At 45.6% G+C, this 27,107-nt stretch overlaps 1 protein-coding gene across 2 annotated transcripts in view; it reads left to right on the forward strand.

The window, feature by feature from the left end:
* Positions 1-4,106: 4,106 nt before the first annotated feature.
* The window catches only part of LOC140398664 (tau-tubulin kinase 2-like), a 370,126-nt gene continuing 347,125 nt past the window's right edge, over positions 4,107-27,107 (forward strand). For both annotated transcript variants that reach the window (XM_072487597.1, XM_072487608.1), the window contains exon 1: positions 4,107-4,222. The gene's annotated coding sequence lies outside the window, so the exon portion shown is untranslated. The remainder of the gene's footprint in view (positions 4,223-27,107) is intronic.

Raw genomic sequence — 27,107 nt, forward strand, 5'->3', positions numbered from 1 at the left:
CTCCAGCACTCGCCCCACTGCTGTACCAGGTTGTGGCGGACACAGCAGACCACCACAAAGCGGGTGACCCTTCAGGGGATGGGTTGCAGTGCACCATCAGAGTGATTGAGGCAATGGAACAGCATTTTGAGGAGTCCGATGCACCATTCAATGACAGCCCGGTTGCCACATGGGCCTTATTGTATCGGGTCTCTGAACTGGTTACCAGCCTCCGTATTGCGTCATTAGCCAGGTCCTCAGCGGATACGACCTACCCCCTCAAGAGTCAACCGGCTATCCACAGGTGGTGAACAAAGAGGCTGAGTATGTCCGACAGGATGTAGCTGTCGTGCACACTCCCTGGCAAGCGTGTACACATGTGCATGAACTTCACGTGGTGGTTGCATATGAGCTGGACATTCAAGAAGTGGAACCCCTTCCTATTGATGTAGGACATTCCCTGGCAAGATGACATGCATGCCATCCACTACCCCTTGAACCTGGGCTTCCCGGCAATGGTTGAGGATCCTGCTGCCCGTACATCCTATTGAGCCCGGCCATGTCAAGGTTTATGTAGTTCGCTGCCCAGGTAAACAGGGCATCTGTGACCTCACAGATGCACTTGTGGGCTGCAGCTTGTGGATGCCAAACAAGTCCTTGCTTGAGCCCTGGAATGATCCTGAGACGTAGATGTTCAGGGCTGCAGTGAACTTGACAGCCACCGGGAGCGGGTATTCTTCTCCTCCACGTGGTGCCAAGCCTGATAGGTACCGCACCGTCTCCTTGCTGAGGCGGAGCCTCCTGCGACACACGCTGTCCGTCATCTGTCCGAAAGACCAGTGACACCTATACACCTTGGGCCGTTGCCAGCCTCCCCCTCTGGGTCTTTCCCTGGCCTGATGGGTGGCTGGGTTCTCAGTGTGTAGGGCGTGGCCTTATACATGAACTGTCGCCTCGAGGCCCTGTTGACACTGCAGCCGCCGTCTTCTCCGGTGTCTGATCACCTGGCCTGCCAGCACCACCACCAGGGCAGCTTCCACAGGGTCCATGTCATGTAATATCTGCAACGAATTGGAGAGGTGTGCGAGACTGACAACCAGCGGTGTCTTCCACCCCGGGATCCTCCATTTCCCCATTGCTCCTCCTCCGCACCCACTCCCAACCCTGCCATAGGGCACGCCCTGCTCATGCGCCTCCAGACACAGCGTAGCCCCTGCTCACCGGACCCCACACCCTGTACCCCAGACACCTGCAAGTAACGTACCAGGACCAGATGCTGGTTCCCTCCTCGATGTACACACCCAACCTCTGGTCGCGCATATGTCCTCGGTGCAGGGGCCGAGCTCTTGGCTGTTCGGATGTTGGCTGCTCCATCCATGGTGTTGCCTCCCGTAGTGTTCAGGCACATTGTCCAGGCATCACAGATGTATTGGATGCTAGGTAATAAACGCCACATGCTACATGGCACACCTACCCATGGGAATCCACTTAGGAGCTGTGAAGTGCTCACCTAACTACAATTGCCAATTAGCAATAAAAAAGAGAGAAAAATAATCTTTATTGTAACAAGTAGACTTACATTATCACTGCAGTGAAGTTACTGTGAAAAGCCCCTAGTCGCCACATTCCAGCGCCTGTACGGGTACACTGAGGGAGAATTCAGAATGTCCAAATTACCTAACTGCACGTCTTTCGGGACTTGTGGGAGGAAACCGGAGCACCCAGAGGAAACCCACGCAGATACAAGGAGAAAGTGCAGAAAACATGTGTGACCAGAACTGCACACCATACTCCAGCAGCGGCATATCCAGTGTTTTATACAGCTTCATCATAATCTCCCTGCTCTTATATTCTATGCCTTGGTTAATAAAGGCAAATATCTCATATGCCTTCTTAACCACCTTATCTACCTGTCCTGCGGTCTTCAGAGATCTATGGATATGCACAACATGGCCCCTCTGATCCTCTGTACTTCCTAGGGTTCAACCATTCATTGTATATTCCCTTACCTTGTTAGTCCTCCCAAAATGCATTAACTTACTTTTCATTTCCATTTGCCACTGTCCTTCCCATCTAACCAGACGATCTATATCGTCCTGCAATCCAGGGCTTTCCTCCTCACTATTTACACCACTAATTTTTTTGTCATTTGCAAACTTACTGATCATACCTCCTACATTCATGTCCAGATTATTAATGGACGCAACAAACAGCATGGGGCCTGGCACCGATCCCTGAGGAACACCACTGGACACAAGTACCAAAAAACAACCTTTGACCATCACCCTCTGCCTCCTGCCACAAATCCAATTTTGGATTTAATTTGCCAAATTACCCTAGGTCCCATGGGCCTTCTTGACCAATCTCCCATGTGGGACCTTGTGAAAAGCCATGTACACTACATGAATTGCACTGACCTCACCTACATACGTAGTCACCTGCTTGAAATATTCAGTCAAATTTGTAAGGTATGGCGCGGGATTCTCCGGTCCTCCAGTCCTGTGTTTCTCGGTAGCGTACTATTCGCTGACAACAGGATTTTCTCTTCCTGCCAGTTGTCAATGGGATTTCCCATTGAAGCCACTCCACGACACCGGGAAACACGCACATGGGAGCTGCCAGCGGGAAAGAGAATCCCAACGGCTGGAGATTTCTGGCAATGATCTCCCTTTGACAAAGCCACACTTGATTATCCTTGTTTAATCCTCGCCTCCCCAAGTGGAGATTCATTCTATCCCTCAGAATGTTTTCCAATAGCTTCCCTACCACTGAAGTTAGACTCACTGGTCTGTGATTTCCTGTTTTTTCCCCCCACTTCCCTTCTTGAATATGATGTGGAGATGCCGGCGTTGGACTGGGGTGAGCACAGTACGAAGTCTTACAACACCAGGTTAAAGTCCAACAGGTTTGTTTTGATGTCACTAGCTTTCGGAGCGCTGCTCCTTCCTCAGGCGAATGAAGAGGTCTGTTCCAGAAACACATATATAGACAAATTCAAAGATGCCAAACAATGCTAGGAATGCGAGCATTAGCAGGTGATTAAATCTTTACAGATCCAGAGATGGGGTAACCCCAGGTTAAAGAGGTGTGAATTGTCTCAAGCCAGGACAGTTGGTAGGATTTCGCAGGCCAGATGGTGGGGGAATGAATCCCAGGTCCCGGTTGAGGCCGCACTCATGTGTGCGGAACTTGGCTATAAGTTTCTGCTCGGCGATTCTGCGTTGTCGCGGGTCCTGAAGGCCGCCTTGGAGAACGCTTACCCGGAGATCAGAGGCTGAATGCCCTTGACTGCTGAAGTGTTCCCCGACTGGAAGGGAACATTCCTGCCTGGTGATTGTTGCGCGATGTCCGTTCATTCGTTGTCGCAGCGTCTGCATGGTCTCGCCAATGTACCACGCTTCGGGACATCCTTTCCTGCAGCGTATGAGGTAGACAACGTTGGCCGAGTCGCACGAGTATGTACCGCGTACCTGGTGGGTGGTGTTCTCACGTGTAATGGTGGTATCCATGTCGATGATCTGGCACGTCTTGCAGAGATTGCCATGACAGGGTTGTGTGGTGTCGTGGTCACTGTTCTTCTTGAATATGGTGTGGCAGCATCTGTGGCGAGTTAACGTTTCGAGTCCATTGCACCCTTGGACAGAACAAGCTTGACAACCGAGGCAACTACAAGTCCCAGAATGCATGTGGCGCGGTGGGTGCCGGGCAAGGTGAGCGTGGCGACAGCGCTTTCCAATCAGATCAAGCCGGTGGCGGCCCGCACTGTGACGGAATCTGACGTGCTGGCCATCGGCCAATAGGAAGGGAGCGTGGGCGGGTCCCCGCCGTCGAGTGCAGGGTTCCGTCCAATGGCCGAGCGGATAGGGAGGTGGGGGCGGGGCCTGTGCATTGTCGGCCCGAGTTGACTGGGCCGGTTGCGATGGTACAGTGCGACGTAAGAGGTTGCTGCAGTAATGGAGGGAGGCGGAGGGGGAGGAGTCGCTGTTGTCGCTGCCGACTGCTCCTGACTCAGGAGGAGACATTTAATTTATTTATTAGTCTGAGGATTTGTTTTTTTTCTCCCTGTCATTCCCTATACTCGCTGGGAGATGAAACGAAGCCGGTTGTAGTGTGAAAGGGGGTGGGTGGGCCGGGGCCGGGGCCGGGTGGGCGATTCACCCTGTGAGCTGTGGGGATGTCGCTGCCGCTCAGGATGATGTGATGTTGCTGCTCAGGATGATGATAATGTCGAGCTATCTCACAGGTAAGCTGCTTTATTGTAGCCATTGCTTTTAGTCACTGATACATGGGCAGGAGGGCTGGGGGGGGGGGAGGCTGAGTTAATGAGCCTAACAGGGCTGGGAACACAATATCCTGACTGCTCCTCTAGTCTGCTCAATTACATTACAGTGGGTGGGGAGACAAAGATGCTGCTGATGTGAATGTGTGTTTCCCTCTCTGGTTGATTTTGCTTTTAGTTTCTGTGCGTTGAGGATTTTAAAAAAGAGTTTCCACTGATTCATCTGCATTTGGGATTAACTGATTTCCCTGAAGGGAATCTTGATGAGAATTAGCATAGCCTGCTCATTTCCCCCCCCCCCCCCCCCCACCCGAGTTTCTTAAATCACACTCTGCTGAATCAATTGTTATATTTTAAATGTGTGTATGATATATACACAAAGGTACTAGAATATAAAACCACATCTAAGCATAACGCAATTTAAATTAAACCCCCCTATTCTACCTGATTATAATTTAAGCGCGCCTTTACTCCCTTTACACATTCTGTAGTCACTCAGCATTAACCTGTGCTTCCCATCTGCAATCCTCTGGGCCATCGTAACCTCCGAACGCAGGCATTATTTGCAGTGCGCGTTTGAAAGGCCTCGCAATTCCTTTTGGGGGAAACGATTTGCAGGGCTGAGCAATGCATCCTCTCCGTTATCATATTATAAGAGGGCTTCACTATCCGATTGTCTAAAGACATTGACCTTGAAGCAATATAGTTGCATTTGCTGAGAACTAATTGAAAGAGATGCAGCAGTTGTTGTGGGGGGTGGGGCGATGAGACATTTGGCCCTGGCAGGGCGAGATGTTCTTATAAGCAACGGTGATGGAGCTGCCATTGGCCAAAGTGGTGATGCCGCAGAAAATGTAATTCCCTGCAATCTTATTGCCTCATGGTGTATTCTGTTCATGCGTTTGCGTCATTAATGTATGCAGAGGCATTTATTTGTCGGTTCAGTGCCTGATGATTTTTCAAATAAAAGGAATGCATTTAGATTGCTGCTTTTTAAAAAACTGACACCTTCATTTATTTGTCTTCTGTCCTAAGTATTTAGTGAGAGCGTTTATGCATTTAGTCGATCATGTCATAATAAGACGTTACATTAAATCGAAAATAACGTTCAGATAACATTAACTAACGTGAACCTGTTGTTGAACAGCATGCAGTGCTGGTTACTGAAATTTCAAATGAAATATTGCGTTGAATATAACGAGGTTGATTTTAAAGCAAACTTTTTTGTCTGCAATTTACAGACTGTTTTGAGTGAAAATATTTTTTCATTGTCTATGGAATGTATTTGATTCAAAATACAAAAATAAGCTTCATGTTCATATGGTGTAAACAGACTGTTAAGTAATGGATAATTACAGGTGTATAAAATTTAGAAAATATTTGCATGCAATTTTGTTGAATTAAGACATAGTGGCTTGTTAACTTTCCAGTGTTCTTCAGACAAATTACGAATGGAAGCTAAGCAAAGTTATCATGTTCTATGTGCCCTAATGTGTTGATTGCCATCTTCCTGACCACTAAGAGTGCGTGCTGTTGATCACGAATTATTAAAAAATATATATATTTTAAACCCTCCAGCTTTTCTTGCATGATACCATAATTCTTGGTTAAGGTCTGTCCAGAATAATCAACAATTGTAGATAATAAACTGGGTAAAATCCATAAATGACATGGTAGTCAGTGAGATTTCTGTAGTGCCCCCTGAATGAGGTATGGGACAGAGGAAAGACTTCTTTTGAGGTTTGAGACTAGGGTATATGCCAAAGGGTACATGTAAGATTTCTGTTAGGGCCCAGAATCCTTCAAAAGTTGTCTTTGCTGTGGAGAAAATAGTGCTTGAAGGAGACCAAGATCAAAGATGGGAAATATGTGATTAATTAAAATGGATGCAGTTCTAAATTTTTAAGATTTAAGACTTTTATTATCTCTTATTTGGATCCTGGGAATGCTTGATCATTTTTATACCATTAAGACCATATTCAAAATAAGACTTCAGTGACAGATTGAGCGGTTTGGAAATGTCCAATGGTTGGGGAAGTCATCAGCTCCAAAAGCAAATTTGATCTCCAGAAATTACTCATTTTGTCATTGATCGTATTCTAACAGAAATTAGGTGGGTGTCTTTGAGGGTAATTGGGAATAGTAGTGATAATGTGGATGAAAAGCAAGATTTGAATTCATGCCCTAGGTGTTTGAATCATAGAATCATAGAATTTACATTGCTGAAGGAGGCCATTTGGCTCATCGAGTCTGCACCGGCCCTTGGAAAGAGCAACCTACCCAAGCCCACACCTCCATCCTATCCCCCTAACCCAGTAACCACATCTAACCTTGTTGGAAACTAAGGGCAATTTAGCATGGCCATTCCACCTAACCTGCACATCTTTGGACTGTGGGAGGAAACCCACGCAGACACGAGGAAAAAGTGCAAACTCCGCACAGACAGTGACCCAAACCAGGGATCAAACCTGTGACCCTGAAGCTGTGAAGCAACTGTGCTAACCACTGTGCTACCGTGCCCCCCAATAACTAATTTGATTAAATTAGTTAGCAGTTTTCTAGTTTCATACTCATTGTGTAATTCATAGAATCCTGACAGTACAGAACAAGGCCATTCAGCCCATTGAGTCTGCACCGACTCTTCGAAAGAGCACTCTGCCCATGTCAACTCCCCATAACCGAACTTGCACATCCCTGGACACTAAGGGGCAATTTATCATGGTCAATCCACCTAACCTGCACATCTTTGGACTGTGGCAGGAAACTGGATCACCTGGAGGAATCCCACATAGACACGAAGAACGTGCAAACTCCACACAGACAGTGATCCCCAAGAACGGAATTGAACCTGGGTTCCTGGTGCTGTGGGGCAGCAGTGCTAATCACCTGTGCCACCTTTTTCAAAATAAAAATAACCTCTTGCTTTTATCTGGTGGAGTTCATCAGTGGGTAACCACTGATAATTCTTTTGCCCTTCAATTCTGGAAGCTTACTGCTCCCATTCCCATTTTAACTCCAGAAATTAGCAGAAGTTGCCATCACTTTCTTGACATAATCAATAGCCTGCGTGCGTGTCATTTCTGAGTTCAACAATTTTGTAGAATGTATTTTGGACATCGCTCGCCATATTATTTGCGCCATCACAGATATAAATATGTGCACCCTCTTACTGGATCAGATTCCCAAGTGCTCTTTGTAACAATATGTGTATTGTAAGGAATACAAAGGGTTAACAATAAGATAATAATGTAAGCATTGTGCTGGTCAAGGAGACACAGCCTGAGTGAGTGAGACACAGACAGAGTGAGAATTTGAAACTTGGTAATTTGGTGCAGTGAGGTAATTTGGTGAAGAGTGGGAGAAGGTGCTTTTTCCCGACTGTTTTGTTCTCTCTCTTTCTTCGGGCCTAATTTTGGGAGCCGTTCGGAGGAGGAGCAGTCTCCGAGTATAAAAACCCAACGGTAACTTCCTGTTTTCCAGTTTCTTCCCCCCCACCCCCCCCCCAAAGTGACGTCAGAGGGAAGCTGTGATCTGATTGGTTGATAGCAAATCTGCCCCAAATTTAAAAAAAAACCACAGCTAAACTCGTAAACTTAAATTAAACTAATTAATTAATTAGAGATGGCTGTTCAGGTGATGTGCTTGAGCTGCTTGATGTGGGAGCTGGCAGATCCCATTGCGAGCTGCAGCGACCACATCTGCAGTAAGTGTTAGCTGCTCGAAGAGCTCCGGCTCAAGAGTTGATGAGCTGGAGTCTGAGCTTCAAACACTGAGGCACATCCGGGAGGGGGAGACTTACCTGGACACTGTTTATGGAGGCAGCCACACCTGTCAGAGTAAGTAGTTTAAATCCTGCCAGTGGCCAGGGACAGCAGGGTGTGACTGCAAGTCAGGCAGTTAAGGGAACCAGCAGTCAGGAACTCAGGAGCCTCAGCCCTTGACCCTGTCCAACAGGTATGAGGCACTTGCTCCCTGTGTTAATGGCGAACAGGGCTACAGGAAGGATGAGTCAGCTGACCAAGGTACCATGGTTCAGCAGGCCATTCAAGGGGAGGGAGTAAATAGGCAAGTTGTAGTTGTAGGGGATTCTATTATCAGGGGGATAGATAGTATCCTTTGTGAGCAGGATAAAGAGTCCCGCATGGTATGTTGCCTGCCCGGTGCTAGGGTGCGGGACATCTCTGACCGGCTTGAAAGGATACTGGAGAGGGAGGGGGAGGATCCAGTTGTTGTGGTCCATGTCGGTACCAACAACATAGGCAAGTCTAGAAAAGAGGACCTGTTTAGAGATTATAAAGAGCTAGGATTCAAATTAAAAAAAAAAAAAAAAACAGGTCCTCCAGGGTCATAATCTCCGGAGTACTGCCCGAGCCACGTGCAAATTGGCATAGGGAGGCAAGAATAAGGGACGTTAACACGTGGCTGAAAGAGTGGTGTGGGAAAGAGTGGTTCCTTTTCATGGGACACTGGCATCAGTTTTGGGACAGGGGGGATCTATACCGTTGGGATGGTCTCCACCTGAACCGAGCTGGGACCAGTGTTCTGGCGAAAAGAGTAAATAGGGTGGTCAATAGGACTTTAAACTAGAGATTGGCGGGGGGAGAAGGGAAAGTCAGGGAACCAAGAGGTGAAGTAATCAGTGGGAAGCGAGCTGCTTAGGAATACAAAAAAGCACGAAAAGACAGAACTCCGGAGAGGTTACGATAGTCCCCATCCCACAAAATATGACACAGTGTATGGAAAGGCTCAGTAAACCAAGGTCCACCACACTAAGAAAACAAAAAGGGACGGTCAATAGAGAATTAAAGGTGCTATATTTAAATGCGCGCAGTGTACGGAACAAGGTAGATGAGCTTGTGGCCCAGATTGTGACTGGCAGGTATGATGTGGTAGGCATCACAGAGATATGGTTGCACGGGGTTCAGGACTGGCATTTAAACATCCAGGGATTCACAACCTATCGAAAAGACAGAGAGGTGGGCAGAGGGGGTGGGGTTGCCTTGTTAATTAGGAATGAAATTAAATCAATAGCACTAAATGACATAGGGTCAGATGATGTGGAGTCTGTGTGGGTAGAGTTGAGGAACCACAAAGGCACAAAAACCATAATGGGAGGTATGTACAGGCCTCCTAACACTGGTCAGGACCAGGGGCACAAAATGCACCACAAAATAGAAAGTGCATGTCAGAAAGGCAAGGTCACAGTGATCATGGGGGACTTCAATATGCAGGTGGACTGGGTAAATAATGCTGCCAGTGGACCCAAGGAAAGGGAATTCATTGAATGTTTACAGGAGGGCTTTTTGGAACAGCTTGTGATGGAGCCCACAAGGGAACAGGCCATTCTGGAATTAGTGTTATGTAATGAGCCAGACTTGATTAAAGATCTTAAAATAAGGGAACACTTAGGAGGCAGTGATCATAATATGGTCGAATTCAATCTCCAATTTGAAAGAAAGAAGGTAGAATCAGATGTAAAGGTGTTACAGTTAAATAAAGGGAACTACAGGGGCATGAGGGAGGAACTGACGAAAATCGACTGGGAGCAGAGCCTAGTGGGAAAGACAGTAGACCAGCAATGGCGGGAGTTTCTGGGAGTAATTGAGGACACAGTACAGAGGTTCATCCCAAAGAAAAGAAAGGTTATCAGAGGGGGGATTAGGCAGCCATGGCTGACAAAGGAAGTTAGGGAATGCATCAAAGCAAAAGAGAACGCCTATAATGTGGTAAAGAGTAGTGGGAAGTCAGAAGATTGGGAAGGCTACAAAAACAAACCGAGGATAACAAAGAGAGAAATAAGGAAAGAGAGGATCAAATATGAAGGTAGGCTAGCCAGTAACATTAGGAATGATAGTAAAAGTTTCTTTAAATACATTATAAACAAACGGGAGACAAAAGTAGACATTGGGCCGCTCCAAAATGACGCTGGTAATCTAGTGATGGGAGACAAGGAAATAGCTGAGGAACTAAATAAGTACTTTGCGTCAGTCTTCACAGTAGAAGACATGAGTAATATCCCAACAATTCAGGAGAGTCAGGGGGCAGAGTTGAATATGGTAGCCATCACAAAGGAGAAAGTGCTAGAGAAACTAAGAGGTCTAAAAATTGATAAATCTCCGGGCCCAGATGGGCTACATCCTCGAGTTCTAAAGGAGATAGCTGAAGTAATAGTGGAGGCGTTAGTTATGATCTTTCAAAAGTCACTGGAGTCAGGGAAAGTCCCAGAGGATTGGAAAATCGCTGTTGTAACCCCCCCTGTTCAAGAAGGGAACAAGGAAAAAGATGGAAAATTATAGGCCAATTAGCCTAACCTCGGTTGTTGGCACGATTCTAGAATCCATTGTTAAGGATGAGATTTCTAAATTCTTGGAAGTGCAGGGTCGGATTAGGACAAGTCAGCATGGATTTAGTAAGGGGAGGTCGTGCCTGGGTTCTTTGAAGAGATAACAAATAGGTTAGACCAAGGAGAGCCAATGGATGTTATCTATCTTGACTTCCAAGAGGCCTTTGATAAGGTGCCTCACGGGAGACTGCTGAGTAAAATAAGGGCCCATGGTATTCGAGGCAAGGTACTAACATGGATTGACAATTGGCTGTCAGGCAGAAGGCAGAGAGTTGGGATAAAAGGTTCTTTTTCGGAATGGCAACTGGTGACGAGTGATGTCCCGCAGGGTTCAGTGTTGGGGCCACAGCTGTTCTCTTTATATATTAACGATCTAGATGACGGGACTGGGGGCATTCTGGCTAAGTTTGCCGATGATACAAAGATAGGTGGAGGGGCAGGTAGTATGGAGGAGGTGGGGAGGCTGCAGAAAGATTTAGACAGTTTAGGAGAGTGGTCCAAGAAATGGCTGATGACATTCAACGTGGGCAAGTGCGAGGTCTTGCACTTTGGAAAAAAGAATAGAGGCATGGACTATTTTCTAAACGGTGACAAAATTCATAATGCTGAAGTGCAAACGGACTTGGGAGTCCTAGTCCAGGATTTAGCTAAAGGTAAACTTGCAGGTTGAGTCCGTAATTAAGAAAGCAAATGCAATGTTGTCATTTATCTCAAGAGGCTGGGAATATAAAAGCAAGGATGTACTTCTGAAGCTTTATAAAGCATTAGTTAGGCCCCATTTAGAATACTGTGAGCAATTTTGGGCCCCACACCTCAGGAAGGACATACTGGCACTGGAGCGGGTCCAGCGGAGATTCACATGGATGATCCCAGGAATGGTAGGCCTAACATACGATGAACGTCTGAGGATCCTGGGATTATATTCATTTGGAGTTTAGGAGGTTGAGGGGAGATCTAATAGAAACTTACAAGATAATGAATGGCTTAGATAGGGTGGACGTAGGGAAGTTGTTTCCATTAGCAGGGGAGACTAGGACCCGGGGGCACAGCCTTAGAATAAAAGGGAGTCACTTTAGAACAGAGATGAGGAGAAATTTCTTCAGCCAGAGAGTGGTGGGTCTGTGGAATTCATTGCCACAGAGGGCGGTGGAGGCCGGGACGTTGAGTGTCTTTAAGACAGAAGTTGATAAATTCTTGATTTCTCGAGGAATTAAGGGCTATGGAGAGAGAGCGGGTAAATGGAGTTGAAATCAGCCATGATTGAATGGTGGAGTGGACTTGATGGGCCGAATGGCCTTCCGCCCCTATGTCTTATGGTCTTCTAATAATACCTCTCTCCACCAGATGGAGATAAGGAGCCGTCGTATAAATAACATGTGACTCCTGGGATTCTGGGAGAAGGTGGTTAGGCGTGAGATAGATTAGTTGCCTAGCATAGAGTTTTGGTGTAAGAGATATTGTATAGTTTTATTTAATAACATTCCTTGTTGACTGGTTAGAATCTATAATTTAATAGTGTAAATAAATCAGCTTGATGTTCTTTTTAACACTACGTTCTCAAGACATCCTGATAGACTCGTCAGAGAACATCACCCTCTTTATTTTTCTTTAGCTGATCTTTGAATGCATCTGTTTTAACAATGGCCAACATTAACTGATTGTGAGCTAGGAATGTGATTTTGGCTACCTGTTTATGAACAATCTTGTCAAGGATTTTGTAACCCCCGTCACAGCTTTATTCTTAGTATGGTGTAATTTATAATTAGTGACACGGGCAATCAGTATTTTGAAGTCTGTTCGGTTAAAGAGAGCTTCCCGGCAGGTTAAAGTAGGGAAGCAATTGTCAGAAAATATTTTGTGATCAATGACAGGTCTCTGGAAATTAAATTTTTAGTGACACTGATTGTTGGGGTGAGCTGTAGCTACCAGCTGTGGTGCCAAATATCCCAAATAGCCACGGCAAATGCATCAAATGTTGGAATCTTGGAAGCTCTCTATTCCCAAAACACTGACAGATAAATAGGGACACCACCGAATCCATTGAGCTCACCCATGGTTTAAAATAAACATACAGAGTTTCCAAGAATCAAAATATCAGATGTGCCACTAAACCAGTAATCTGTTGGGCATTGATGCTTCCTTATGGTACTTGGATAACTAGGGACCACCGGTTAAAGACCCTAGATCATCAAGATGTTGCTAGTTTTAGCCTTAGTTTAATTGCTCTTGTTCTGTCACCTTTGCTCTTGAGTCGCCAGGTATCTTTCTGATACCGCCACGTGGTTCAAGTCCGAGTAATGATCAATATTCCAACACACCGCTTAGTAAGAGTTAAATCAACACACATTTATTATATACAGCAATCAATACTTGTACATTAATTCTACTTCTAAGCTACTTCCTACAACTAACAGGCCAATACTTAACTTTGGAAATGGCCCACCAGGTCAGGGAAACGAATGGCCTTTCGTATGGGTTCTGAGCCTGCGGGATTCAAAGCTGGTACAGGTCGATAGTCAGGAGTACCTATCTCGTAGCGAGCGTTGGAGTAAGACTTGCGTTTCTCGCGGCTGTTGCAGAAGGTCTCGAAGGGTGTGGAGAGGATGGAGAGAGGAAGAGGGGTGAAGAAGGGTCAATTTGAACTTGGCCCCTATTCTTATAGTCCCTAGGGGCTTCCTGCCTTTCGGGGCGGACCTTGTACCTGGTTCCAAGTGATTGGACTTGGTCCCAATCACTTGGTTCGATATTCTCCAATGCTGGAGCGATTCCTTGATCGAGGGGTGGTCATTTACCCCTCTTTGTGTAAGCTCCTGCTGGCGCCGAAAAGTCTGGGTCGGCTTTGTGTTACTAATTTGTAGCATATTGTTCCCGGGATTGCTACTTACTATGCAGATGGCTGGTGTGTTGTTTTGTTGATGGCTGCAGGTATCGATTCCGTCTGGCTTCCCCAGAGGCGAATACACTGTTTTACCTGCAGCTGTCTGTTTGAGTCCTGTTGGCTGATTTTCCCATCAGCCTCTTCCGTTCGCCATTTTAAATCGGGGTTTGGCCATTCTAATTGGGAGTTAGCCATTTTACATGGCTACAAAGATCCACACCGTCTTAGAAGGATTTTGCAAATCGGATGGGAGGACAAAAGTATAAGCATGAGCATCCTCCAAAATGCAGACATGACAAGTATAGAGGCATTGATAATTTCACATCAACTGAGATGGACGGGACATGTTGACAGAGAGACCCACATGAAGCTTTATGGACAGGTGCTCGACTGAGAGCAACGTCAGGGAACCTGTTCACATTAGGACCGAAGGAAATGTTTCAGTGGCCATCTCAAAGCCCCCATGAACGTCTGCACTATTAATATCAACATATGGGAAGCAGATGCTTAATCCTGATCGAAATGGTGATCCATCAAAAACTATGTCTAGACTTTCCAATCAACAAGAGCGGTTACTGAAGGAGAAAGGAGAGCGAGATGGAAAGAGGGCAGCTGCTTGAGCCACCATCTCCTGGTTGAAAACGAATGGGGTTCATAAACCATCCTACGAATCCATGGCCAACACTACTGCAACATTTAAACCCAGCTAAACACGTGGAAGAATCATCTTCGACACGAGGGATTGCCAACAATGATATAAATGGTTGACACTGATCAATAACCTTTGAGTGATAGATTCTCATTGTTCTAAATGAGAACAATCGTGGGCAGCACCGTAGCACAAGTGATTAGCAGTGTGGCTCCACAGCGCCAGGGTCCCAGGTTCGATTCCTTGCTAGGTCACTGTCTGTGCAGAGTCTGCACGTTCTCCCCGCGTCTGCGTGGGTTTCTTCCGGGTGCTCCAGTTTCCTCCCACAATCAAAGAGGTGCAGGTTAGGTGATTTGGCCATGATAAATTGCCCTTAGTGACCAAACAAAAAGGTTAGGATGGGTTATTCGGTTGTGGGAACAGGGTGGAAGTGAGGGCTTAAGTGGGTCGATGCAGACTCGATGGGCCTCTTTCTGCACTATGTCAATCCCAAACTATAAGATTATATTGATTTTATATTTGGGGGATATGCATCAAAAGAATTTTTAGTATAAAATCTTGGGGAAGTCCAGCTTTATCTTTGGTACTGTATATATAAGTGACCTACCTCAACAATCTTTCTTACTGATCCTCTTTGTCCCTTGAGGGACATGCAGCTGTCCACTATCTTAGACATTTTGAATATAGTCTCTGTACAAAGGACCTCTTATGCCACTTGAGGCTAGTGGTTGAATATGCTTGTCAAATATCTATTTTCTTTGAGGTTGGAGCTATGACACCGGGTTGTAAGACATCATTCTCACAGCTGTAATGGTGTGACTTGGCTTCATTAACTGAACAGAAACATGCCACACTATTTTGGTGAAATTGATGACCCATTTAGTTTTACTTGTAAAAAAATATATATTTTTATTCTCCTCCTTCTTCACATTTTCTCCCGCATTTACACGCATCAACAATAAACAATCAGCAAGATATGTCAATCCCATAATAACAACAATCCCATCTGCCCACCAACCCCCAAACATCAGCCCGCATGTTTACATAAACAAATGACATGAAGGAATCCGGGATTACCCAGAGTCACCCTTAATCTACACCCCCCCCCCCCCCAACTAATGTTTGATATTATCCAGTTCTTGAAAGTGCATAATAAATAGTGCCCATGACTTGTAGAACCCCTCCGAGCTTCCCCTCAGTTCGAACTTAATCTTCTCAAGGGTCAAGTATTCCAACAGGTCCCCCCGCCACGCCAGGGGACTGGGTGGAGAGGCTGCTCTCCATCCCAGCAGGATCCGCTTTCGAGCGATCAACGAGGCGAAGGCTATGATATCTGCCTCCGCACCCGTTTCCAACCCTGGCTGGTCTGACACCCCGAATATGGCCTCCTGGGGACCCGGGTCCAGTTTCACACGCACCACCTTGGAAATTACCCTAAACACGTCCTTCCAGTACTCTCCTAGCTTTGGACAGGACCAAAACATATGAACGTGATTTCCAATTTTCTCACAGAACACTTAGTTCCCCAAAAGCCCCACATCCAGTTTCCACCCCGGTCTCTGCGCTGCCCCCTTCTCCAGCACCATATCCACTCAATGTGGAGCGTGATCTGACACTGCAATTGCAGAGTATTCCGACCCCTTGACTCCAGCCAGCAAAGCCTTCCCCACCACAGAAAAGTCGAATTGCGAGTATACCTTATGGACCGCTGAGAAAAACGAGTACTCCCGTTCCCTTGGGTGCAGGAACCTCCAAGGGTCCACCCCTCCCATTTCCACCATTAGCCCAGCCAGCAACTTCGCCCCCCCTGATGGGACCAGCGAGCGCGGCCGTGATCTGTCTAACTTTGGCTCCTGCACCAAGTTCCAGTCCCCCCCCACAATCAGCTCATGCATGTCCAAGTCGTGAATAGCCCCAAACACCTTCCTCGTAAATCCCACATCGTCTCAATTGGGACCGTATACACTTAACAGCGCCACTAATCTCTCCTCCAGCGCCCCTGCCACAATCACATATCTACCCCCCTGCTCTGCCACCACCGTCTCCATCTGGAAGCGTACCCTTTTGCTGACCAACACCGCTACCCCTCGAGCCCTTCCATCAAATCTGGAGTGAAACACTTGGCTATCCCAGCCCTTTTTAAGTCTCACCTAGTCCTTCACCCTCAAGTGAGTCTCCTGCAGCATTGCTACATCGGCTTTCAAACTTTAAAGATGCGCAAACACTCTTGACCGGACCTCCTAACCTTCTCTCGTTCCACGTGACTATCCTTACTGGGGGGGTCTCACCCCCCCAACCTTTCTTATCCACCATCAGGGGCGCCTAACCCGCCCCTGTCCAATGTTAACATCGGAACCCCCCCCCCCCCCCCCCCCAAGAACCGCCCCTACAAAAACATCCCCCAACATCCATCCCTCCACCCCCTTCTGCTCACCTCATAGGCCCATTGAAGCCTGCTATCCAGGCTCCAATGCCCGCAGCCCTCCTCTCACCTCACCCCCGTTCACTAACTGACTTTAGTTAGCTAGCGCGGGTGGCTCCCCCTGCCAAGACCTCTCGCCCCCTTCCACCCAGTCCCAGAGAAAGAAACTCCAAAACAAACCCAACAATCCAACCCCTACAATTCACTAACATAACATTTAACCGTCGCAACACAGAGCGCCATTAACTTGAACTCTGTAACAATGCAAAGAGAAGTAAATTTCAATACTAATCAGTAAAAAGAAAGTTATAACATTTGTACATTTTCCAGCTGCTCAAACACAGTCCACAGTCTCTCTTCCAGTTCCGCTGTATCAAAATAAAAGTCTTTGGCATTATATGTTACTCTCAACTTCGTCGGGTACACCACACCAAATCGCACTCCCTTCTTGTACAAAGCCGCCTTCACTCGCCCTAACGCCGCTCGTCTTTTTGCCAACTCCACCGTCAGGTCCTGGTAGATCTGAACCGCAGTACCATCCCACAGCACCTCACGCTCCTGCTTCGCCCAGCTTAATACCTTCTCCTTCATGCAAAACTTATGGAAGCAGATAATTACTGCCCTTGGCAGCTCGTTCACTTTGGGCTTCGGCCTTAATGACCGATGAGCTCGGTCTAGCTCGTACAGGGTGGGGCTCTCGCCCTCCCCCATCAGCTCCGTCAACTTCTTAGCGAAGTATTGCGTTGGCCTTGGGCCGTCTGTCCCTTCGGGCAAGCCCACAATTCTCAAATTGTGCCGCCTTGAGCGGTTTTCCAAGTCTTCCAGCTTTGCTCGGAGTCCTCTGTTAACCACCACCACCCTTCGCAGCTTGTCCCCCATCGAGGTGACGTGGTCGCTGTGTCGTGTCACGGCCTCCTCCACCTCCTTCATCTTCTCGCCCTGCTCTCTTACCTCGGCCAATGCCGTTGCCACCTCCACCCTCATCGGGCCGATTGCTTCTTCCACCAATGACCTCAACACGATCGCCGTCTCTTTCCTCAAGGTCTCCATGTGCCATCACCTCGGTCATCGTCTCCACCGTAAGTAGTGCGGCCCCGCCTTGCAGTTCGGCTTCTGCCATCCTGCCAACACTTTTGCTCGTCTTCTCCTTCGGCGGCGAACCCGCGTTTCCTCCTTTCTTCGACGCTGCTCTTCGCGTCCTTTAGCGGCTTATTGTTTTATATCTTCTTTCTTTTCTCCTCTCTCCCCCTTCATCCTCCTGTCCTTCATCAATCTGACATTCTTTTTTTGAAAAAAAAAAAGGGGGAAGAGAAAGAAAAAACTTTCACCAAACTTCCTTAAACCTTCTTTCTTTCTCCTCTGCATTCACCCAGAGCACCCCTGGGACCAGGCTTCAACCTTCTTTCTTTTTCCTAGGTGGGAGCCATCTGACGTGGAGCACCCTCCATACATAGTACCCTGGCCTCGGGCCTGCCGCCTCAGCCTCCTCGTAGCTCTGCCCCCGCTGCTCTAACCTGCCGCGCTGGGCCCAGCGCCTCAGCTCCCGACACCCGCGCGGGGTTCTTCGCCGGTTTTTAAACCGGCCACGTTGGCTGCTCATGGCGGCCCCTAAGGCCGACGATAGTCGGGGAGTGCGTGAAGACTCGGGTATTTCCCCAAAATCGCCGCGAATCACGGCCACCGGCGGGAGCTCTTGTTGTTGCGACCGCCCACGCCACCGGAAGCTAGTTTTACTTTTAGATATGGGCAATAAATGTTGGCCTTGTCAGCAACGCCACACCTAATGAACAAATAAAATAAGAAGAGTCTTGGCTCCCCTTTCCAGAATGGATCCAATCAAACATACAAAGAATTTGTTTGTATGATTATAAATCTCAGGACATCTGGAAGCACTTTACAATTGGTGGGTTACTTTTGATTTGCAGTCACTTGTAATATGAATAATGCAGCAAATGAACACACTGAAGGATCCCACAAACAACAAATTAATCATTGAGGAAAATCAATCATTTTGGGTGGTGTCGGTTGAGGGATATTTATTAATCAGTGTTGGGGGCAGCATGGTGGCGCAGTGGTTAGCACTACAGTCTCATGGCGCCGAGGTCCCAGGTTCGATCCCGGCTCTGGGTCATTTTTCGTGTGGAGTTTGCACATTCTCCCCATGTTTGCGTGGGTTTCACCCCCACAACCCAAAGATGTGCAGGGTAGGTGGATTGAACACGCTAAATTGCCCCTTAATTGGAAAAAATGAATTGGGTACTCCAAATTTAAAAACAAATTAATCAGTGTTGGAAAACCCTCTGCCCTCCCAGTAAATTCCATGGGACATTATGCACACCTGAGAAGGCAAATGAAGTTCCCCAGTTTGATGTCATCTAATTGATGTGCTATAATGTCAGCCTGGGTGATACGCTCACGTCCTATTGGGGTTTGAATCATAGAATACCTACAGTGCAGAAAAAGGCCATTCAGCCCATTGAGTCTACACTGACCCTACGAAAGAGCACCCTACCTAGGCCCAATCCCCTGCCCTATCCCTGTAACCCTGCAACCCAATTAACAGTTGGACACTAAGGGGCAATTTAGCATGGACAATCCACCTAACCTGCACATCTTTGGACTATGGGAGGAAACCGGAGCACCCGGAGGAAACCCACATAGACATGGGGAGAAACAGTCACCCGAGGCGGAATCGAACCCAGGTCCCTGGTGCTGTGAAGCAGCAGTGCCAACTACTGTGGTATTCTGACCTGGTTGAGATTGGTACCAAATAAACCAAACCTGTTACTAAGGTTAAAAGGAAATAGAGGGTTAATAAAACGTATAAATATTTTTCAGCCTTTTCCCCCTATTACACCAATAGGCCTTGGACTAAGAATCTCCCTACATAGTTTTCTGGAGTTTTGCCAGTTTTTAGACCTGCTTTTGATAAATGTGGTTCATATGCATCTGTTTGGAAGGATGCATTACAATGTGCTGGGATAGGAAGTACTGTTGATGATTGGCTTTAATTACAGCAATTATTATAATTTAATGTTGTAATTGTACTTCAAACCTTTGGGCTTAGCAGAATACCAGGAAGATGATTGGCTGCTAGTGACAATATTCTTTATTATCATAGTTAGTCTGCTGAAGCAACACGTGGATTTAGCTGTTTATAAATTATTCTTTGTTTCTTCCCCCAAATCGCTGATATCAGTTTCTCAATGTTCCTTCAGTAAAATTAAGCAAGGTAAAATTAGTGTATTGGTGATATAATAATAGCTTGGACAGTGACCTGGGGCCGGATTGAACCCGGGCCCTCGGTGCCGTGAGGCAGCAGTGTTAACCACTGTGCCACCGTGTCACCCGGCACTATAAATTTCAAATGCCCCACTCTGAATGATTGAATAGATACCATACAGAAGCGGCAAAATACTGAATAGAACAAAAGGAAAAATTAAAACAGTGAACATTTTAGTGGCCTGGACTTTGCAGTTATAATGTTGGCGAAACTAACAGCAATATATGGCATTGCATGTATGGTTAAATGTGGATCCAGACGTTGCTGACAATGATTCCCTGCTCCTCCTCAATGATGTGTCCTTGGAGTTCCCATAGATGGCAGTCTTTAAGGTTCACTTGCACCAATGTCGGCTTCAATTTTTACACTCTTATATCATTGTTTATAGAAAGCCAAAAAAATTACAACTTGCTGAATGATGTATAACTGTTTTTATACTACTGTACAGTCGTACGTATTGATGAACTATCGCTCTGGCCCTGAAAAACTAATTTTACATTGTATAATGTCACTTTCCATTATAATTCCCATGTTCAATTTTTAAAAAATGTTCTTGGTATTTCAAATGCATACTTCCCAATTTTAATTTCACTGACTCAAATTTATAAAAAGCGACTGATCTGCATTTTACTTTCTGGTTTGCTGACTGAAAATTCTCCATTATGATTGACTGATTAGTCTGCTTTATGACATCACTTTTGCTGGCTGCCTAGAGATCACCTAGATTATGTGCACTAATCAAACCGATCAGGGAAAAAATGGAAATCAAATTGAACTATTCCAGATTTCACTCTTGTTTGCAGTGAGCCACCTGTAATGTGCAAGTTGTTCTAACTGTAAAATGCATTTTTAGCTTGGTAGCTAAAGTCTATGAAATTATAATCGCCTTAATTTGGATACTTTAAACCTCAATTTAGTTGTAAATTGTGCTGTTTCTGGAAAATACATTGGAATGTTCTGAATATTGTTCATTCTCATGTGGCTTAGATGAGTCAAATTGGGGCTGGGGGGGGGGGGGTGTGGAATAAATCCTTTTTTTTGTACTAATGTGGAATACAGTTCAGGAATCATTTCTTTGTATTAACACACTGGCAGGTAAAATTGATTACTGTGTGCCATTGGAAGAAAAGCAGCAACAATTTCAGTTTTATGTTTGGGAAGAATCAATGTAACGGTTTGAGGTGTTGCTGAACACAAGCTAGAGTTTTTCCATGGATGTTAATCCTTCTTTCAGCCTCCAATTTTATTTGAGGTCGTTGCAATGCTGGTTGATCACCCTTCCCCCATCTCCTGTTAGTCACCCATTCATCCAGCCCTGCTGCATTTAGTCCTCTTGCCGCTGCATCCTAGTCCTTGGACCTTCGTCCTTTTCCTGGTAGTCTTATCTCCATCACTCGCATCACCACATTTTCTTTCTCTCTCTCTCTCTCTCTCTCTCTCTCTCTCTCTCTCTCTCTCTCTCTCTCACCTATGACTGTATAATTTCAATCTCTTCTTGTCTACTTCCTTCAGTGCTTCCACAATCTTCACCGACCACCTGATGTACTGGTTCCTAAATTTGTCATTTCTTATTATTCCACTCGTCCATTTCAACATCCACATCTCAATAGCATCTAATCGTTATTCCTCTCCTTGATGTTACCTAAGTTTCTACACAAGGCTGTCCTGTAGTTTCTTACTTTCAGTTTAGTGATACTTTTCAATCACAGAACCCCCGCTACATTTCTTCCAATTTCCATACTTCTATCTTTCGCCGCTGCTGACAACAGGTACTTGAAACTGCTCACTTTCTCCAGGTCTTCACTCATATCTGCACTTTCACTCTGATCCTCTTCCCAGGCTCAAAGTGACCGTCCATTTGTAATTTCTTTTGCTGATCTTCATATCCCCATTTTCCAGCTCTCCAGACACTCGGTCTTGTTTCCAGCATCCCCACCAAAAAGCCGCTGTCATCTGCAAATATCATTGACCATGGCATTTCCTGTCTCCCTTGTTCAGTTAGAATATTCATAACCCGGCCCTGGGTCACTGTCCGTGTGGAGTTTGCACATTCTCCCCATGTTTGCGTGGGTTTCGCCCCCACAACCCAAAGATGTGCAGGTTAGGTGTATTGGCCATGCTAAATTGCCCCTTAATTGGAAAAAAATAATAATTGGGTACTCTAAATTCATTTTTAAAAAAATTATCCATAACAATGAGGAAAAGGAAAGGACCCAGTGCCGATCCTTGGTGCAATTCAGCTTTGACTTTGAAACTGTCACTCTCCCCTACACTGCTTTTTACTCTTGTCTGGTTCTCCTCCTTGTCCATGTCCTGTAATAGTCATACATATTTCTCAGAGATTCCACAAATTCCAGCACATCTCCAGATTTCCTTCCTAGGCACCCAGTCATAAGTCTTCTCTAGCTCAGTGAATGCGGTCTTCATCTTGCATTGGTCATCATTTCACCTCTTTTGCACTTTTTCCTTGTCCACTGGATAGTAATCCTTGTCCATTCCTCAGAGTTTGGGCAGAAAACCTGCATCTCGCTTGTGCCTTAGTATAGGTGCCACCTCCATTTATTATACCCTTTAATCTGGGACTGGCACTGATGTTTATTGGCTTGTCTGCATCCAGTGGCTAGGTTTTTTTATCCATGAATGTGAATTGAAGATTCTATATCTGAATTTCTGTTTCGTAAGGCAGTTTCCCATTGATCTACCACTCAATTTCACCTTGAAAATGAACCAGTTGCATCTTGCATCTGCGGGTATTGGTTGTTTTTTGAGCTTGTGACCGAAAGCCAATACACATTGGTTATACCACTGCATCCTTGATTGCGTCTGACGTTGATAGTCGGGGAAAATGCTAGAGTTCAATATAAAAAATTTAATAGCAGAGCGCTTGGAAACCAGTGGCAGGATCAGACAGTCAGAATAGATTTATGAAAGGGAAATTGTGTTTGGCAAGGCTACTGGAATTCTTTGAGAATGTAGCTAATAGAGTTGATGAGGGGGAGCCAGTGAATGTGGTTTATTTGGACTTTCAGAATGCGTTTGACAAGGTCCCACATAAGAGATTAGCATGTAAAATTAAAAGCCATGGGATTGGGTGTAGTGTATTGAGATGGATAGAAAACTGGTTGGCAGACAGGAAAAAAAAGATTAGGAATAAACTGATCTTTTTCCAAGTGACAGGCAGTGACTAGTAGGGTACCGCAAGGATCGGTGCGAGAACCCCAGCCAGTCACAATGTATATTAATGATTTAGATGAGGGAACTAAATGTAATATCTCAATTTGCAGATGACTCAAAGGATGAGGTGCGAGGAGGATGCAGAAATGCTTGATTGTGATTGGACAAGTTGAGTGTGTGGAAAAATGCATGGCAGCTGCAGTATAATATGGATAAATGTGAGGTTATCCACTTTGGTAGAAAAAGCAGAAAGGCAGATTATTATCTGAATGATTGAGAGAGGAGAATGTGCAATGAGATCTGGGTGTCCTTGTGCACCGGTTGTTAAAAGTGAGCAGGTGGTGAAGAAGGCGAATGGTATGTTGGCCTTCATAGCGTGAGGGTTCGAGTACAGGAGCAGGCATGTCTTGCTGCAGTTATACACGGTCATTGTGAGGCCACATCTGGAAAATTGTGCGCAGTTTTGGTCTCCTTATCTGCGGAAGGATGTTCTTGCTATGGAGGGCATGCAGCGAAGGTTTACCAGACTGATTCCTTTAATAAAAAAAAATAAATAAATAATAATAATTTAGTGTGCCCAATTGTTTTTCTTATTAAGGGGCAATTTAGCATGACCAATTCACCTACCAGGCACATCTTTGGGTTGTGGGGGTGAGACCCAAGCAGACACGGAGAATGTGCAAACTTCACAATGCCAGTGACCCAGGGCTGGGATCGAACCCGGGTCCTCATCACCGTGAGGCAGCAGTGCTAACCACCGTGCTGCCTTACCAGACTGATTCCTGGGATGGTGGGACTGCCGTATGAAGAGAGGTTGCATTGGTCAGGATTACATTAGCTGGAGTTCAGAATAATGAGGAGGGGATCTCCTAGAAACCTGAAAATTCAACAGAATCAGAAAGGGTAGATGATGGATGTTCCCGATGGTGGGGCTGTCCAGAACCAGGGGTCACTGTCTGAGGATACGAGGTAAACCATTTAAGACCGAGATGAGGAGAAATCTCTTCACCCAGAGAGTGGTGAGCCTGTGGAATTCTCTACCACAAAAAACAGTTGAGGCCAAAGGAGTTAGATATAGCTCTTAAGGATTAAAGATATGGTGGGAAAGCAGGAACAGGTTACTGAGTTGGATGATCAGCCATGGTGATGATGAATGCTCGAAGGGCCGAATGGCCAATTTCTATTTTCTATGTTTATGTTTCCACATTTTTGTTAATCTAGCTCGACCCTGGCCTGAAGATTATTTTGCCCCTCTTTGAAATCCAGACATCCATATATTCTTCCATGGCCAGAGACATTTTTCTAGCAATCCCTTCCTTTGCATTCCTTTTTGTATTGTCCTTTATCTTCTTTGAAACTGAACTGTTTCCACTTTAACACTTTCTTTTTTTCTTTTGACTGCATGTTGTGTCTCTATCCCGCCAAGTTTCTCTTCCAGCCTTTGTCCTTCTGATCGTTCATGTACTTCACAAGTTTTCCTCAAAAAGTCTGCCACTGAGTTTTTAAAAAATATGAATTTAGAGTACCCACTTCTTTTTTTTGTCCAATTTAGCATGGCCAATCCACCTACCCTGCACATCTTTGGGTTGTGGGGGTGAGACCCATGCAGAAACGGGGAGAATGTGCAAACTCCACGCAGTGATCTGGAGTCAGGATCGAACCTGGGTCCTTAGCACCGTGAGGTAGCAGTGCGTCACTGAGTTATCAGATTCCTACAGTGCCTGTCCATAAATTCTATTTCTTTTAGCTATTTCTACATCTGTCTGAATTCCTCTTTCACCTGCTGATCTTGAGTTTTCACTACCTGATGCTCTGTCGGTCTCCTTGGCTTAGGCCATTTTTTTGTTTTCCTTGCTTTGCCTCTGTTGCACCCTATGTTGGAATGCCTGTGCCTCGCTGGGGAAGAGTCTCACATTCTCTCCTAATCACAATGTAGTCCAGTTGTGTTTCTCTAAATAAAGTGTTTTTGGTACCAGGTATTTAATATTACCAGTTGGTATGATGCACAAAATCCTGGATCTTTGCTCCCTTCGTTTGCTTCTGCAAAATGTGTCCATCATTGATAAGTGTATTCACGCTCTTTCTCTCCCCACATGCCTATTTAGGTCAACAGCTACCACTAGCCTATCGCTGCTTTGTATTTGTGGTGATATGCCTGTGAACAATATTGTATACACTTAGCTATGTGACTTCCAACCAGCAGGTGGTGTTAGACATCTGTCATGTGACATCCGGCTATCGGCAGAAGGTTGTAAGGCGTACACCAGGATATTTGCACATGGGAGACTCCATGCAACTTAGTCTGTATAGCATTCCGATTGCTACATTGCCAAGTGTAAATCAATAAATCATCATTCTAGTTAAGTCACCAGCAGTTTTGTGTGAATCATTGCAAAGACAAGACCACAGAACACAACCGTATTGAGTTGTCCATCAGTTCCCAGAATTCATCTTTCCCTTCTGGCCACACCCAGTCTGTGATGCATAACGCATGCCTGTTCCACTTTTGCTGTCAATTTTGAGCTTTATTTTAATTCTGTCCACTGTGGGCGCCATAACCTTAATTTCTTATCTTCGAGACAAGATCAATGTGGAATGTGAAAGCAGGACAAAGATTTAAAATTTAGTTCCGATGCAATTTCTCAGATATGAAGTAATTGCTCATAATGCATCTTCAAATGGGGGAACCAATGTTTTACTGCCAGTGCACCCTGTTTGAATATTGGACTTATCTGATAGCTTCACATCCTCATTTCTGGTGTTCAAGCAAAGGACTTAAACTCTACAAATTTGTGCAGACAACCAGGTGGGTGATTCATTTCAGAAGGGTGGCACAGTGGTTAGCACTGCTGCATCACAGCTCCAGGGACCCGGGTTCAATTCCGGGGTCACAGTCTGTGTGGAGTTTGTATATTTTCCCCGTGTCTGCGTGGACTTCCTCCAGGTGCTCCGGTTTCCTCCAACAGCCAAAAGATGTCCTAAGTTGTGCAGGTTAGGTGGATTGGTCATGTTAAATTGCCTCTTCGTGTCCAAAAGGTTAGGTGGGGTTACTGGATTTCGGGGATAGGTTGGGGCCTGGGTAGGGTGCTGTTTCCGAGGGTCGGTGCAGACTCGATGGGCTGAATGGCTTCCTTCTGCACTATAGTGATTTGAAGATAGCCTGAGTGCCAGCCTGTCAGGATTGTTTAATAATTGACATCAAATTATTTTATTTCTTTTTGGTAATACTCCAATTTCCATGGCCTAGTTCCAATTAAAGCAAATTGTAACGCGCCTTGTGTTTTGCAAGCTATTTTCATAGCATAGGAAAGATGAAACATTTTGAGGTCGAGGGGGGGTGGAGGCAACAAATATTCACAGCTGAAAATTCGTTCCTCCCTTGACGGAAAAGTATGCCCAGTTGAAAACCTTTAGCAACATCATTTAATTTGCTGTTACTATGCCTGTTATTTTCTTGCATCTATTGACATTGATTTTTATAGATTGATTTCCCCCCCTTATCTGAGGCCAGTTCAGGTTAATGGTCTTAGTTTGGATTTCTGTCTAGTGGGGAGGTGCCATGGAATAATTACAGCACAGGAGGAGGATATTTGGTCCACCTTGTCTGTACTGCCTCGCTCCAGAACAATTCCGCTCGTTCCACTCGCTTGCCCTTTCCCCATATAGCCCTGCAAATTTTCTCTTTTGGTTCTTATCTTTTGAAAGCCAAGATTGAATCTGTTCCCATCACACACAACAAGCAGTGCATCCTAGATCATAACTGCTAGCTGTGTTTATAAAAAAAAAAGTTCTCCTCCGACGAACCAGTCACTTTAAATCGGTGTCCTCTGATTCTTGACCCTTTTGCCAATATTGTGGGGTACTCTTTCGGAGAGTCGGTGCAGACTCGGTGGGCCAAATGGCATCCATCTACATTGTAGGGATTCTATGGTTGTCCATGTGATTTATTAATTTTGCCACGGATTATCATTTCTAAATGCTTTCCCACTACAGAGATTAAACTGACCTCCTGTAGATGTTGGGTTTATCCTCGCAATCTTTTTTTGTCAGTAAAAATGTAACATTAGTAATCCAAGACATTTTGCCCAGTGCATTCTCTC

The sequence above is a fragment of the Scyliorhinus torazame genome, chromosome 2 (genome assembly GCF_047496885.1).
Source record: "Scyliorhinus torazame isolate Kashiwa2021f chromosome 2, sScyTor2.1, whole genome shotgun sequence".
In the NCBI taxonomy this organism is placed as follows: domain Eukaryota; kingdom Metazoa; phylum Chordata; class Chondrichthyes; order Carcharhiniformes; family Scyliorhinidae; genus Scyliorhinus; species Scyliorhinus torazame.